Raw genomic sequence first — 15227 nt, forward strand, 5'->3', positions numbered from 1 at the left:
GCATGAGATGGGCAGTCTTTCCAAAGTTGTCTCTACATTGCCACAGTTTCTGAACTGGTCACCCTGCCTCTAGTCTTACCCTAGACCAATCCCCTTCTGCCAAAGTAATCTTCCAAAATACAAGTCCAAGAGAAAGGAGAGGTAATGGGGGAAATATGGGCATGAAATCCACATTTGGCTTTTGCTAAGTCTGGGACTTTGAGCAATTATAACTATCATGTATCTGTTTGAGTCCCTATTCTTTGCCAATGCGGTGTAGACACTTCACGTATATCATCTCTACTCCTTGTGACAGCTCTGTAAGGTGCATATTATAATTACAGTGCAAGGGAGGAAACGGAGTCTCAGAAAAAATTAATGAACTTGTCCTAGGGCCCATGACTGGTAAGTTGCAGAATCTACCATCTGACTCAAGGCATTTATTACTGGGCTATACTCTCTCTCTCTCTCTCTCTCTCTCTGAGATCTCCAGTTTCATTTCATATTTTTCAGGATTGGTGTTAGGAATAGGCAGGAATGCCCATGTAATTTGTGGAGCCCAGTGCAAAAGGAAAATGCAGGAAAGCTCCTTGTTAAATAATTAAGGGCTTCAAGTCAGCAACAGCAAGTCATTAAACCAAGTTCAATACCCTTGTAAGCACGGAGGCTTGTGCGACAGCATAGGCTGAATGCCTATGAATTGGCCCTGGGGTTAGGGTTAATGTATATGAGATACTTTGTATGGAATAGATACACATTAAATTGTAGCTGTAGTGATTGTATTAGCCTTCTCTGGCTGCTGTAACAAATTATTATAGACTTAGTGACTTAAAACAATACAAATTTATTATCTCACAGTTTTAGAGGTCAGAAGTCCAAAAGGAGTCTTATGGGGCTAAAATCAAAATGTCAGCAGGGCCACATTCCTTTTGGAGGCTCTAAAGGACGATCAATTTCCTTGACTTTTCCACCTTCTAGAGGCTGTCTGCATTTGGTTCATGGTCCCTTCCTCCATTTTCAAAGTCAGCAGGGTAGTATGTTCCAAACTCCTTCTCTTTTTCTGGCCTCTGCTTTCATTGGCACACTTCCTTCTCTCACTCTAATCCACCTGCCTTCTCCTTAGAGGGACCTTGTGATTACATTGGGCCCACCTAGATATTCCTGGCAATCTCTCCATCTCAAGATCCTTACTTAATCACACCTGCAAAGTCCCTTTTACCACGTAAGGTAGCATATTTGCAGGTTCCAGGAATTAGAATGTGAACATCTTTGGGGGACCATTATTCAACCTACTGCAATAACAATATTATTGTTGTTGTTGTTGTTATTTTGTTGTTTTTGTTGTGATGTTAATGTCCTTCTTTAATCCTTCAGCAATTTCAGGATAAAGTCCAAACAGTCCATTGTGATCTTTCTAGTTTCAACTCTTTCTACTCCACGTGCATCAAGCACTCCAGTGGACATTGAACCACTAACAAAACTATTCCTGTGCCAAATTTCCTTTTGTCTTCCTTTGTTCTAGCCACTGCCTCTTTTTTCTTTCTACTTCCTCCTCATAAAAGTCATCTCTTTCTGTGTCATGATCCCATCTTTTAATTTTTTTAGAATAATGACAGTCTTTTTCCTAAAACTTGCATTTTTGTAAGCTTCCCAGAAAGCTGTGTACTGTTACCCACAACAAGGGAAGTCCCACCCTTCCTTTAACCCCTTGTACTGCAGCCCTTTAAGTTACCAGGATCTCTGGTAACTTAGCATCAATGTGCAGTGTCCCTGCAGGTTTGCAGGTCACAGTCCTGCTGAAGCTAGACACGAGACTAGAGTGTCCCAGGTATACATTCAGGAATTATAGTGGAATATGAAGTAACTTGGGCCTGTGAGCTCCTTGAGCTCAGACTTGAGGAAGGTGCGGGCTCTCTAATATATTCACGAAATCATTTACTTGACAGGCATCACAGAGATCCAAATCCATCCTTCCACTTAGAGGGGAGAAGCTGCACAGCTTAGTGGAAACAGTGCTAACTTTAGAGTTGGAACTTGGCTTTGAGCCCAACTACCTGGCTGCTCTTTTGGCAAAACACCAGTATCTGTAAGCCTCTGGATCTTCACCTTTATTAAGATAACATTAGACCTATTCCACTTACCTTATAGGGTCGATGTAAACTTTTTGTGAAGTATAAAAATAGTGCTACTTATTGGGCATTAACTAAGCACCACGCACAGGTAGGTGCATTTTCCCTATTTTATACGTGGCTTATACAAGGTTCAAGGCCGTGTCACATAGTCACTCTGCTAAAACACAGACAGCTAGGATTCAAACCCAGGTCTTTCCGACTATGTTGTTCTTGTTGTTTTCCCTTTAATTATACCAGACTGACACTCATGACTGATGCAATCTGAAAATGTTTTGGGGGAAAAAATTAAAGTCCTACACCACAGAGGATAATTATAATTTTATAGATGAAGAACTGAGGCCCAGAGAAGGACAGCAACTTCCTTTGCAGCAAGTTCTTATCCAGCAAGTACTCACTGGGGCAAGTAGGTGTGCAGATCACTCAGGAATGAAGATGTGGCTCCATCCAGGTAAAAGAGGGAAATCCACTAACAGTAGTAGGTATTTAGGACTATTTTCACATGTTTTCCACTTTGTGGTTGCACTTGACAGCTTATAGGACACAGTCTCCGTGACACTATCAGGTCAGAAGAGTGTCCAGATTCCATATTGCGGAACACGGGAGGCCCTCTGTGACTTGGCCTTGGCAGAAATCTCCAGGGTCATCTCCTATCAGGACTCCCCTGCCACCACCTACCCCCAAACCTTCTCTTCAGTCATAATAACTACTTGCAGTTCCTGAAATGCGCCCTCTGGGTTTGTGTCTCTGTTCCCCCATTCCCTTTGCCTGGAATGCACTACTTCACCTTCTGAGTATCCCGTGGGCAACGACTCATTTTCGAAGACTGCTTAAATGTCACTACCTGAAGGAAGTCTTACCTGGCCTTCCCCGTCCTTCCCCACTTTAGATATCAAACCATCTAATATCTCCCCTACTTATTTTTGCATTGGGACATATAATATTTGTATTGCTCCAATGTATGCAATCAAGCTGTTTATTTACATGCCTGTCTTCAACTGTTAACACATTAAGCATAAGGACTATCTCCTTTAGTATTTAGTATGGTGAGCACCTGGGGGCAGTCCCTGATCTACTCTGTAGATGACCCAACATTGACTCCTAACCTGCTTATCTTTGCCTGGCTCCTCTATTAAGGCTGGGGAAATCTAAATTCTCTTTTTCCAGCCTCCCTTACAGCGATTAGGGTCTGTGTGGAAAAACAGTTCGGGCCCAATGAGATACAAGCAAAGGTCTCAGGACGGAGTAAAGAGCTTCTGGAAGAACTTTTGCATTTCTTATAAAAGGGCCAGAGTACCTGGTGCAAACTATCTCCCCTGCATCCCGCCTTGAATACAAAGATAATGCTGACGCGGGGTGACACCATCTGGCAACCTTAAGGGAAAGCCCCAAAGGATCTGTGAGTCTCACCAGATTTTTATTATGTGAGAAGAATAAAGCCCTACTAATTCCACCTCTATTAGATTATCTGTTACTTGCAACTGAAAACATTCCGAAGTAACTAATGAATTAATGTTTGTTAACCAAAAGAAGTCATTTCTTATTTCGATGATTTTTAATGTGCTTGGTTCAGTACCAGAGGCCTCTCCTCAAGAGGACCTCTATACTAACTCCAGTCGATATCGATCAAAGCAGATATAGTTTGATTGAAGGGGGTAGGAGGCTGCTGCATGGACTCTTTTCCTGCTCGTTATGGTCCCCTGATGACCCCTAAGACACCATTTGGAGTCCTGAAGTCTTTTCTGGATACTTGATACACTCTCTAACACTGTCGATAGTAGTGTAAGTTGAAAAAGCCATTTTGGGCACGATTTGGCAGTTCAAGGGCAATTTCTTTTTGTTTTTTTTTAAGATTTTATTTATTTATTTGAGAGAGAGAACACAGAGGGAGAGTTAGAGGGAGAAGCAGGCTCCCCGCTGAGCAGGGAGCCCGATGCGGGGCTCGATCTCAGGACCCTGAGATCATGACCCGAGCCAAAGGCAGATGCTTAACTGACTGAGCCACCCAGGCACGCCGAGGGCAATTTCTATCACATTCTTACATTATGTGATTTTTGACTCACAACTCCATTTCTAAGAATCTATACTACAGAAATACAGGCATGTTTGTACAAAGACATATATATGTGTAGGGTGGTTGTTATAGAATTACTTGAAGGTAAAAAAAAAAAAAAGAAACAACTTAAATGCCCATTAAGGGATTGATTAGTTACTTTATAGCATGCTCATCCTCTGGTATATCCTGCAGCCATTACTGATATTGAAAGATTTTCCAGATATATTAAAGTAATATATATATATTTTTAAAGATTTTATTTATTTATTCAACAGAGATAGAGACAGCCAGCAAGAGAGGGAACACAAGCAGGGGGAGTGGGAGAGGAAGAAGCAGGCTCATAGCGGAGGAGCCTGATGTGGGGCTTGATCCCATAACGCTGGGATCACGCCCTGAGCCGAAGGCAGACGCTTAACCGCTGTGCCACCCAGGCGCCCCTAAAGTAATATATTTTTAACATCCATTTAAAAAGTAACTCTCAAAATACTATTGAAAGATAAACCGTATAGTTGTGTAAAAATATACATATGTAGGTACGTAAATGCATACAAAAATGCCTTGAAGGAAGACCAAGAAAATGTTAACAGTGATTACTTTTGGGTAATGAGATTGAGGGAAAGAGAAGCTTTACTTTTTACTTTGTAAACTTGTATATTGTTTGAATAATTGACAAGTATTTATTTTTATTATGTTAAAAATAGAGAATAACATCTGTCCAAAGAAGATAGACAGATGGCAAGTAAGCTTATGAAAAGATGCTCAACATATTATGTCATTAGGGAATTGTGAATTAAAACAACAAGATACCACTACACATTAGAATGCAAAAAACCAAAACAGTAACACCACCAAATGCTGGCAAGGATGTGGAGAATGAACTCATTGTTGGTGGAATGCAAAGTGGTTCAGCCACTTTGGAAGGTTGTTTGACACTTTCTTACAAAACTAAACATACTCTTAACATATAATCCAGCAGGGCACCTGGTGGCTCAGTCAGTTAAGTGGCTGCTTTTGGCTCAGGTCATGATCCCAGATCCTGGGATCAAGCCCTGCATCGGGCTCTCTGCTCAGCAGAGAGCCTGCTTCTCCTTCTGCCTACCACTCTGCCTACTTGTGCTCTCTCTCTCTAATAAATAAATAAATAAATAAATAAATAAATAAATAAATAAATAAATAAAATCTTAAAAAAAAATAAACCAACATATAATCCAACAATAGTGCTCCTTGGTATTTACCCAAGTGAGTTGAAAACTCATGGCCACACAAAAACCTGCACACAGATGTTTATAGCAACTTTATTCATAATTGCCCAAACTTGGCAAAATGTCCTTCAGTAGATGGTCAGATGAATAAACTGTGGTACAGCCAAACAATGGAACATTATTCAGCACTAAACTGAAATAAGCTATCAAACTGTGAAAAGAAACTTGAATGAATATTGCTAAATGAAAGAAGCCAATTTGAAAAGGCTACATACTGTATGATTTCAACTACATAATATTCTGGAAAAGACAAAACTACAAAGACAGTAAAAAGATCAGTGGTTGCCAGGGGTTAGCAGGAAGGGAGGGATGAATAGTTGGAGCATAGAGGATTTTTAGGACAGTGAAACTGTGATGCTGGATACAGGTCTTTACACATTTGTCAAAACTCTCAGGATGTATAACACCAGGAATGAACTCTAATGTAAACTATGGACTTTGGGGAGTGCCTGAGTGGCTCAGTCGGTTAAGGGTCTGACTCTTGATTTCGGCTCAGGTCATGATCTCAGGGCTGTGGGACTGAGCCCCACACTGGGCTCCTCGCTCAGCGGGAAGGTCTGCTTCTCTCCTTCTTCCTCTCTCTCTGCCCCTCCCCCTGCTTGCACATGCTCTCTCTTAAATAAATAAATTTAAAAATAAAATAAACTATGGAATTTGGGTGATAATGATGTGTCAATATAGGTTCATCAGTTGTAGCAAGTGTAACATGGTAGGGGATGTTGATAGTGAGGGAGGCTGTGCTTGTGTTGGGGTGGGGTGATTTGGGAATTCTCTGTACTTTCCCCTCAATTTTGCTGTGAACCTAATATTGCCCTGAAAGAATAAATTCTGTCTGAAAATATACAGGATAAAAGGACAACAATTCAAGACTTAGCCCAACATATTTATTCAGTGTTTATTATGCACGACACAATGGTCCAGGTATCGTGAGGAAAGGCAATAATTAACACACAGTTCCTATTCTCAAGGAGCCTCAATACAATAGGGTGAAGCCGTAAAACTATACCAACTATATAGCAGAATTTTTAAGTTCTATAATAAAGACACAAACAATGATGAAGAGTGTCCAAGGAAAGAAATGACTTGCTGTGTTCCAATTAGAAGAATCTTAGAATGCTCGACTAAGGTGAAAGCATATGAGTTGGGTCTTGAAAATACGAATAAGAATTTGTCAGTCAGATACAGTACTGGAAAGGCAATAGGTAAAGCACTCTAAGCAGAGGTAACAACACAAGCAAAGCCACAGAGGCATGAAACAATATATATTGTTTGTGAGGAATGGTGGCTGCCAGTGTGGCTGGAATGTAAGATTATGGAAAGGGATACAGTGGGAAATAAAATTGGGAAGGAAAGGTGAGATAAAAGCATACAGTATCTTGCATACTCCATGCTAAGTGGGTTATGTTAATAAGATACAGAGGGAATCTGCACAGGTCGGCAAACTCAATCACTGGTGGATGGGATCCATTGTCCTATAGCCAGGACAGAAGTAAAGAGGCACAGGCCTCAGTCCAAGGGTCTGGGCCAGCATTCAGGAGGGATGGGATCTGGCAAGGCTTCCCAAGAGAGAAGCATGGCTGGGGTTGTGCCAACAACCAGCTAAAAACATCTACTGCCTTTTGGCTCAGAGCAGCTCTGCCCTCCCTGCTCAGCCCATCTCTGGCTGGCCAGACCATCCATAATTAAAAATCAGGCTTGGGGATGGGGACCAGGTGAAATGGGTGAAGAGGCTCAAAAGCTACAAACCTCCAGTTATAAAATAAGTAAGTCATGGAGATGTAATGTATAGCATGGCATCTATAGTTATCTTTGTATTACATATTTGAAAGTTGCTAAGAGAATGAGAAAAAAAATTCTGTAATTACATGTGGTGACCGATGTTAACTAGACTTATTATAGTGATCATTTCACCATATATACAAATATCAAATTATTATGTCATATACCTAAAGCTAATATAATGTTGTATGTCAATTGTACCTTAATAATAAAAATCAGGCTTTCTCAGGGCACCTGGGTGGCTCAGTCGGTTGGGCATCCAACTGTTGATTTCGACTAAGGTCATGATCTCAGGGTCGTGGGATCAAGCCCCCATGTCCTCCAAGTCAGGTTCCATGCTCAGCACAGAGTCTGCTTGTCCCTCTCCCCCTGCTCCTCCCCCTGCACTCTCTCTCTTTCTAAAATAAGTAAATAAAATCTTTTTAAAAATCAGGCTTTCTCATGCTTTGTGTCCTCCTTTAGGGTTACCTTCTCTAGCCAGACGGGAAATTTCTGGGCCTCTCTGGTGAGTCTCTTTCCTTTCCTTTTCCTTATTCCCCTATTCTAGGTGTTGAGTAAGGGACCTGTTGCTTGATCTAACTCTTTCTGATCATCTATAATTCAATCAAGGAGTTTGTACTTTGGAATCTTAAATTTTCCTGACTCTGGTCATCTGAAGTCCTGACCTTAAATTACTACCTTCCTTTTTCCTCTAAAGTTCTATTCACATACCTGGCTGATTTCCAGTTGTTCGAAAACTTATTGGTTTGATGGCTTGGCTCTGCATTTCAACCTTACTCTGAACCTCAGCCTCAGAAGCCAAAAATAAGGGCTTGTACCTAATATGGACTGAGCTCATTGTTCCTAAACTGCTTATAATCTAATCAGGGATGCGTGATTAATAAACATTAAGAAAAATGCAAGATTGGATAGAATTAAACTCTAAAATACATTAGTTGGTAAAGAAAAGGCAGAAAAGTATAGCAGGAAGGAAACTAAAGTCAGAACACCTGGCTTCTAATTTTAGCAGCCATTAACTGTTTGCAGGACTGGCCAACTCTCTGAACCTCAACCATAAAATTAGGGGATTGTTCTGTATGATTTCTAAGAGAACTTAGAACTTTGTGACTAAGTGCTGTGTGGGTGGAGAAACAGAGAGATGTGTTTGGATGACATTTGTTGGGTAAGTCTTCCAGAAAAAAAAGGGGGGGATTTAATATGAGCTTTAAGGATGGGTGGGATTTTTTTTTAAGATTTTATTTATCTGTTTTAGAGAGAGAATGAGAGAGAGAGCATGAGCAGGGGGTAGGGAGAGGAGCAGAGGGAGAGGGACAAGCAGACTCCGCTGAAGCCGGAAGCCTGATACGGGGCTCGATGCAGGCTTGATGAAGAGCTTAATCCCACCCTGAGATTATGACCTGAGCTGAAACCAAGAGTCAGACACTTACCCAACTGAGCCACCTAGGCACCCCAGGATGGATGGGATTTTTGACCAGGAAGATGCAAGTTAGAATACTTGCCCAGCTGGAAGTAAAATCATTAGTCAAATAGTGAGGTAAGACTTAGCAGAATGATTTACAGAGCACAGCAAAGAAGGGGCCTGAGCACGTAAGCTGGGAAGCAATGGGAGAGGACTGGATGAGTATACTGCAGAGAATGTTGGACACGACTGAAAGGTTGAAGAGGATCCTTGAAGAATGTCTAGGATGGATTGGTGGGTGGATATGCTAGAGGGGAAGTGAAGTTGTGACCATGGTTCAGGTTTGAGTTAAGTAGATTTAGAGCAAGGTAGCTAAGGTGGGAGTGAAGAGGAAGTGGTAAATGTGAGGGGCATTTTAAAGAAGAGATTGAATAAAGCAGAAAAAGACAGGGAAGCAAGCTAAGTTCACCACCAAGGGTGGATGGGTTTTTCTCTGGAGGACAGTTGGTTTGTTGGGGAGTTTCATGGTTTCATTTTTAGACATGAACATGTCTGAATAGTTTAAGTGGTTGTCTCTAAGATGAGCATGTCTCTGTAGGCAGTTAGAAATAAGAATGTGATTCTCAGGGTTAGATACATAGAGTTCTTAATGATTCATATCAAGGCAGTAGTTGAAATCATAAAAATGGATGCTTATTTATGAAGGAGAATATTACAAAGAGAGAAATGTATAGGTAAATTACTGGAAGGAAAGCAAAGGAATCATAAGTCTTGCATTATATTATTTCCATCTCTTATAGTACCTGTTCAACCTGTCCCACAAATCTCTTTCTTCACATAAATATTAGCATCTTTTCATTTATAGATAATTGCATTAGGAAAGATAGCTTAGCTTATACTTAAATCCCAAATCTCAGTGGGTAAAAAGTAATTCTCACTAATTCTACGTGTTTGGCACTCCCACTCACATTTTATTAGCCCAAGAAAGCCACGTAGCCACATCAATCTTTGAAAGAGGTGGGAAATTCAACACTCTCTTGTGCATTAATGGAGAGTGGGAATTGTTGTGAATAGTTCTAACAATAACCATAATAACATTTTCCCTTAGACATCTTTCTAGAACCATGTCTTTGCCACCCTTTTATCTGTATCATCGGTCAAATGTTCCTGGTATCAACACTTTATAAGCAGGGGTGCCATAGCAAAATTCCTATGTGAAACATTCTGTTTCTTTTGTTTTCTCCTTGTTTTGATGATGAGCCTTCCTTTGGTTCCATGGTTGGCTCTCTTCTTTCCTTCCCCAATTTTGGAACTAAAGAGACTCAGGAAGATGCTACACCCATGATCATTACTCCTCTTTCTCCTGCCTTTGGTTCCACTTCTCCTCCTTGTTTTACAAGAATAAATTCCTTCCCTCTGGGTCCTGCCACACTTCCTTCTTCTATTTTCTCACTTCCTTATCACTCAGAGCTTAAGGCCATTGCAGGGCAAAATAACCAGCTGACAAGTAATTGTTATTGCTCAATCCACTCTCTATTCTGTCCGACAGTAATTAGCTGGTTGCCCTGATTTGCACAGCCTGTGTTCCTCCCATAAGTTGTAGACTTGATTATTCTAATCCAAATTTATATATTTTTTCCATCAGAATCGCATAGACTGTTGTTTGAACCTCTAATATGATTATCACAGTCTGCCCTGCCTCAGTGTTGTATACGCTCCCTCCCTAAATCATGACATCCTTATAGATTAAGCTGTAATTTGCATGTAATAGATACTCTATAATTGTTGACTCACTGATGAATCCTATATTTGACCAAATTGGTTTTAGTAACATTTGGATATATCTTGATTCAGCTATTGGTACTTATTAGGGTCATGCTCATATCTAGGGAAAAAAACTGAAAACACTGAGATGGGAAGTAAAATTACTTGTTCCAGAAACTGCTCGAGAAGTTCTAAACAACTGAAACATAACACACAAGTTGAAGGACGGCAGGGGACAAAGCTAGAAAGACAAGCAGGTGTCAGATCTAAGGGGGGTTTGTGGTTAGGAATTGTAACTCCAAAGCTATGGATCACATCTGAAGTCCTCACCCAGGCAAGTGTGATCTAGGCTGCCATTCTGGGATTGTAGTTCCAGCAACTAGGTCTGGTTATGGGTAGGGTGAGATTTCTCCTTAAGATGCAGATAATGGAACTGAGAGGATCTCAAGTAGAAACCCAGAGACAAATCCAGGATTTACTCAAAGTTGAGAAGAAAAACCAACAATAATTAATATGAAACATGAACTGAAGGGAGTAGGACAGAGCAAAGAGGTCAAGGCAGAGGGCCAGAGGCACAACCTAGTGTGGATTCTTAAAGCTTTCTCTCCCGTTTCTGGGCTCTTTCAGCCTATCTCTCTGGGCAGCAGAGGAATATTCTAAACCAATTTGGACCCAAGGCCCTCCAAGGAATTTAAGCAAAAGAATGATGGGGACGGCCGCTGTCTTCTTTACTCAAGCACACAGCATCTTGTTGTGTCCTATGAGCCCTTCCGTATATGTATCTGGCCCAGAGTAAGTCCTCAGTAAACATTTAGTGAGTAATATGGACTTGGTGCTAATTGTTAAGCATGGGAACACTTTTGTTTAGTCTGCCCGTATGTTGTGTGAGTATAATGCCACAAGGAAACTGATTTCACACAAACCCACAAGAATTCTTTTATTTACTTTAATAATGCCAACTAAAATCATATTACTTGCCAGTCATTCAATTGTAAAACTAACCTTTTCTTCAACAGCGTCTCAGGTATGCAAATGTAAATCCTATGCATTAAGAAATAAAACAATAGAAAAGAAACTCCCCCCAAAGGGAAAACCAAATGAAATATAAGAACAATATAACACGAGTAGTCTAGCAGTAATGTGGTATAAGTCTCCATAAAAATCGTCATCCAGGAACAGTGGCTGAGATGCTTGTAAAACGTAAGTTTAAACAGTACAATGCTGCTCATAAATCTTGTATGTATGTATGTGTGAGTTGCCAATCATAACTCAGGTTGGGTGTCTAGAAGTAATGGTGGCAAAGGCAAAAGCTAGAATCTCCTGGGGAGAAGCCTCACTATTTGCCTGCCATTCTAAAGTTAGGGGGAAACAGGTAAGTTTGGGCCCAGTTCATCTGCAGAGAGGGCTGTAAGTAACAGTTGAACAGGGTATGACCAGCCTGTACACATGTCACAATGGTGCCATCATGAGACAAGTCCATGTAACATAAAAATCAAGGGAGGAAATACTCCAAGTGAAAATAAAACTGGTAGAGCTGCAGAGGATGACCCTCTTCCGGCAGCACAGGCATCAGGATACCTTGCAAATGTGCACATGTGACATCTGAATGGATGTGTATCATAAGTTAAGTCAACAGGCATTTAAACCTGTATTATGATTTTAATTATTTATGTGAACTTTCTGTCTCAAATTTCAGGATGATTCCTTCATACTTAACATCACCAGAGAACAGAAAGCAGCATTCTTTATCTGCAAAGATACCCCTTGGGGTACAATAAAAAGTACGTATTTGATCTTTGTTCCTTGTTCCTAGCGCACAGCTCCTAAGCCCTTGGAGTGATAGGCGTGTCTTTTGTATGCTAATGAAATGACTGATGGCTGGGCCTTGTAGCTTCAGGATGGTGGTGGGGGTGGGGTGGCTAGAAAGACCAAGCCTTGATTAGAATCTTGGAACTTTGAGCCTCAACCCCCAACCTCCAGGCCAGGGAGAGGAGCTAAAGATTGAGTTCAATCGCTAATGGCCAATGATTTCATCAACCATGCCTATGCAATGAAACCTCCATAAAAACCCATAAAAGATGAGGTTTGGATAGCTTTCAAGTTGGTGAACACATAGAGGTGCTGGGAGGGTGGTACACCCCAACTCCACGAGGACAGAAACTCCTACACTCAGGATGCTTCCACACTTTGCTCTATGTTCCTGTGCAGCTGGCTGTTCATTTGTATCCTTTATGATAAACTAGGAAACACAAATGAAGTGACTTCCAGAGTTCTGCGAGCCATTCTAGCAAATTATTGAACCTAAGAAGAGCATAGTGGGAATCCCCAATTTATACCTGGTTGTTCAGAAGCACAAACAGGTGGCTTGGGACTTGCAATTGGCATCTTAAAATAAGCAGTCTTGTAGGACTGAGACCTTAAATCTGTGAAGTCTAACTAACTTCAGGTAGTTAGTGTTAGAACTGAATTGTGCAACACCAGTTGGTATCCAAAGAATCAGAGAATTGGTGTGAGGAAAAAAAACCATACAGTTGGTGTTAGAAGTGTTGTGAGTCAAAACAGCTCACCCCTGACTAAATATATCTTTTTAATGTTACTGTTTTATCTATTTGTTGAAAAATTATTATTTAGCAAAATCGCATAGGTTCTCTGTGTGTGTGTGTGTGTGTGTGTGTGTGTGTGTGCGCGCGCGCGCGCATGCACGTGCACAAATGTGCTATCCGGTGAGTTTTGGAATAATGACTTTGGCAGGTATAGAGGTGAATCTGGGTTTTTTCTCCTCAAACATTTCAGGTCTATATTTAATGTTGCTCTGTTCTTTCTCCTCCATATTCCTTACTTCCTTCAAATAAACTTCAAGTTAATTCATCACTTTTGGAAGCCGATATCAACACCTCCCTATTTGGTTACCTCTCTACTTGGTTCTGCAGATACTCCATTTTCTAACACATTCTGTAAGGCAGTAAAGAGTCAGGAATTGTTTCAAGCCTCAAAGACATGGTAGGATTTACCATGTGATTTTAGGTAATCACTTAGACCAGAGGCTATGCAGGAGGTAGATTGGAGGAAGGAGGCTAGAGGTATCATGCATGAAAGCACAGGTTCTGAAGTCAGCTAGACCTGAGTCCAAATCCAGTTTCTAACACTTACTGGCTCTATAACCTTAAACAACTTACTTATGCTCTCCAAACCTGCATTTCTTCATGGAGGGCTATAATAATGGTTTTCAATTAAGCCATGTTTATAAAGTGCTTAATGTAAAGACTGGCACGTAGTAAGCACTCACAAATGGCAACCATTAAGTTTAATTGCTGTGTTGTTATGTGAGTGTTTTTCAGTTGGGTCTTAGCTAGATTTTTAAACTCTTTCTTCTCAGTATCTCTCTTATGTCGCATTAAGGGTACCTGATACAATATCTGTCCTCCAGCCCTAGAAGGTTATTCAAATGTCATCCCATTCCAACTGTGTGGCAATCTTATGTCAAAGGAATGTAGACTAGGCCAAGTTTGTCTTAGTATCTTCTCTTAGTATCTTTCACTGTAGGCTTCCCCTTCTGGGCTCACACCTCATTCAAAGCCACGAACTCACACCACTGCTGCCCTGCCCTGCCCTACAACACGTCCTTCATTAAACTTACTCTGCCACATCATATACTTTCCAGCTCTGTCTTCCTAATTCTTTCAATAAATTCAACAAACTTTACTGAGTGCTTACAAGATGCTATGAGCTGGGGAAACAAAATAGAAGTGGTAGTCTTTATACACCAGTATTTCATATTGTGCTTATAATGTGATAGTTCACTGGTTCTCAGCCTCAGAACTAGAACCTTTTGAAGTTCTAAAAACTATAGATGCTTATGTCCCACCTAATTTAGTAAATCTGGTTGTGACTCAGATATATAAGATTTGTGAATCTTCCTCAAGGATTTTACTGAATAGCCAGAGGAAAGAAGAACTGCAGGATGTGTTAAGAATGGGAAGGTGACAGGAATCTGGAAGTGTTGGGTGGACTTCATATTGGAGGTTTAAATGCTGAAGGATGAGTAGTTTTCTAGGGGGAGAAGAGAACTCCAGGAAAAGGAAAAGCATAATGTGTGACCCTAAGGCATTTGAATTCATCAGTATCATTTGTACTAATACCCTCATGGAAGAGGGTTAGAAGACTCATTTATTAAATGACTAGCATCTGTGCATATGGACTATCAATTTCTGGGGAGAATTGCCCTTACTCTGGGTCTTGTGTCCCTCCTTCTCTTCCCTCCCACTGATTTTCAGCTCCCCTCCTCTCTCATGGCTGGAATGTCCCAACATGGGGCCTATCACTGTTCCAGCTCAACCCTCTCTCAACTTAATCATCAAACACTTTCTCCATCTTACTCAGAAAATAGCTCAGGCCCTTTGAGGGCAGCAAGAGCACAGCTCACAGTGGAGGAAATGCCCAGAGTAGGGGTGAGAACTGGGTGAAAGCCTCCATGTCACCACAATATTTCTCCCTTTCCTCTTCCTTGAGGCTTCTCCTGTATGTGGCTGGGGAAATCCAGCCCAGTCATCTCTGAAGACTCTTGAATTAAAACTTAATCCTCTGCTATGGTTGCTTTTGGTGAAGAGAGTTGGCTGAAGCAACGGTCCCCACCCACATCCAACACTCATACATTCATCTACTCAAAACTCTCCACAATGTTCTATCCTCTCAGAGAAAAATACACCATCCCTGTAAGCCCCCAAATTAGTCAGAATGACAGACTAAGCCTTCAGAAGGGTGTTTACATGGAACACTTAATGTCTGGCATAGTCTTTCCATCAGGTCTCCTGGCTAGTCACCAGTCACCTATTAAAGATTATCTTTGCATCAGTTTACTT

At 41.0% G+C, this 15227-nt stretch overlaps 1 long non-coding RNA gene across 4 annotated transcripts in view; it reads left to right on the forward strand.

Moving 5' to 3' along the window:
- Positions 1-15227, forward strand: part of LOC123803824 (uncharacterized) — a 122797-nt gene that overhangs the window by 97419 nt on the left and 10151 nt on the right. For all 4 annotated transcript variants that reach the window (XR_006782982.2, XR_006782983.2, XR_015726950.1 and 1 more), the window contains one exon: positions 12065-12149. This is a non-coding gene — a long non-coding RNA (uncharacterized LOC123803824). The remainder of the gene's footprint in view (positions 1-12064; positions 12150-15227) is intronic.

The sequence above is a fragment of the Ursus americanus genome, chromosome 16 (genome assembly GCF_024610735.1).
Source record: "Ursus americanus isolate L20-20 chromosome 16, mUrsAme1.1.p, whole genome shotgun sequence".
Classification (NCBI taxonomy): Eukaryota; Metazoa; Chordata; class Mammalia; order Carnivora; family Ursidae; genus Ursus; species Ursus americanus.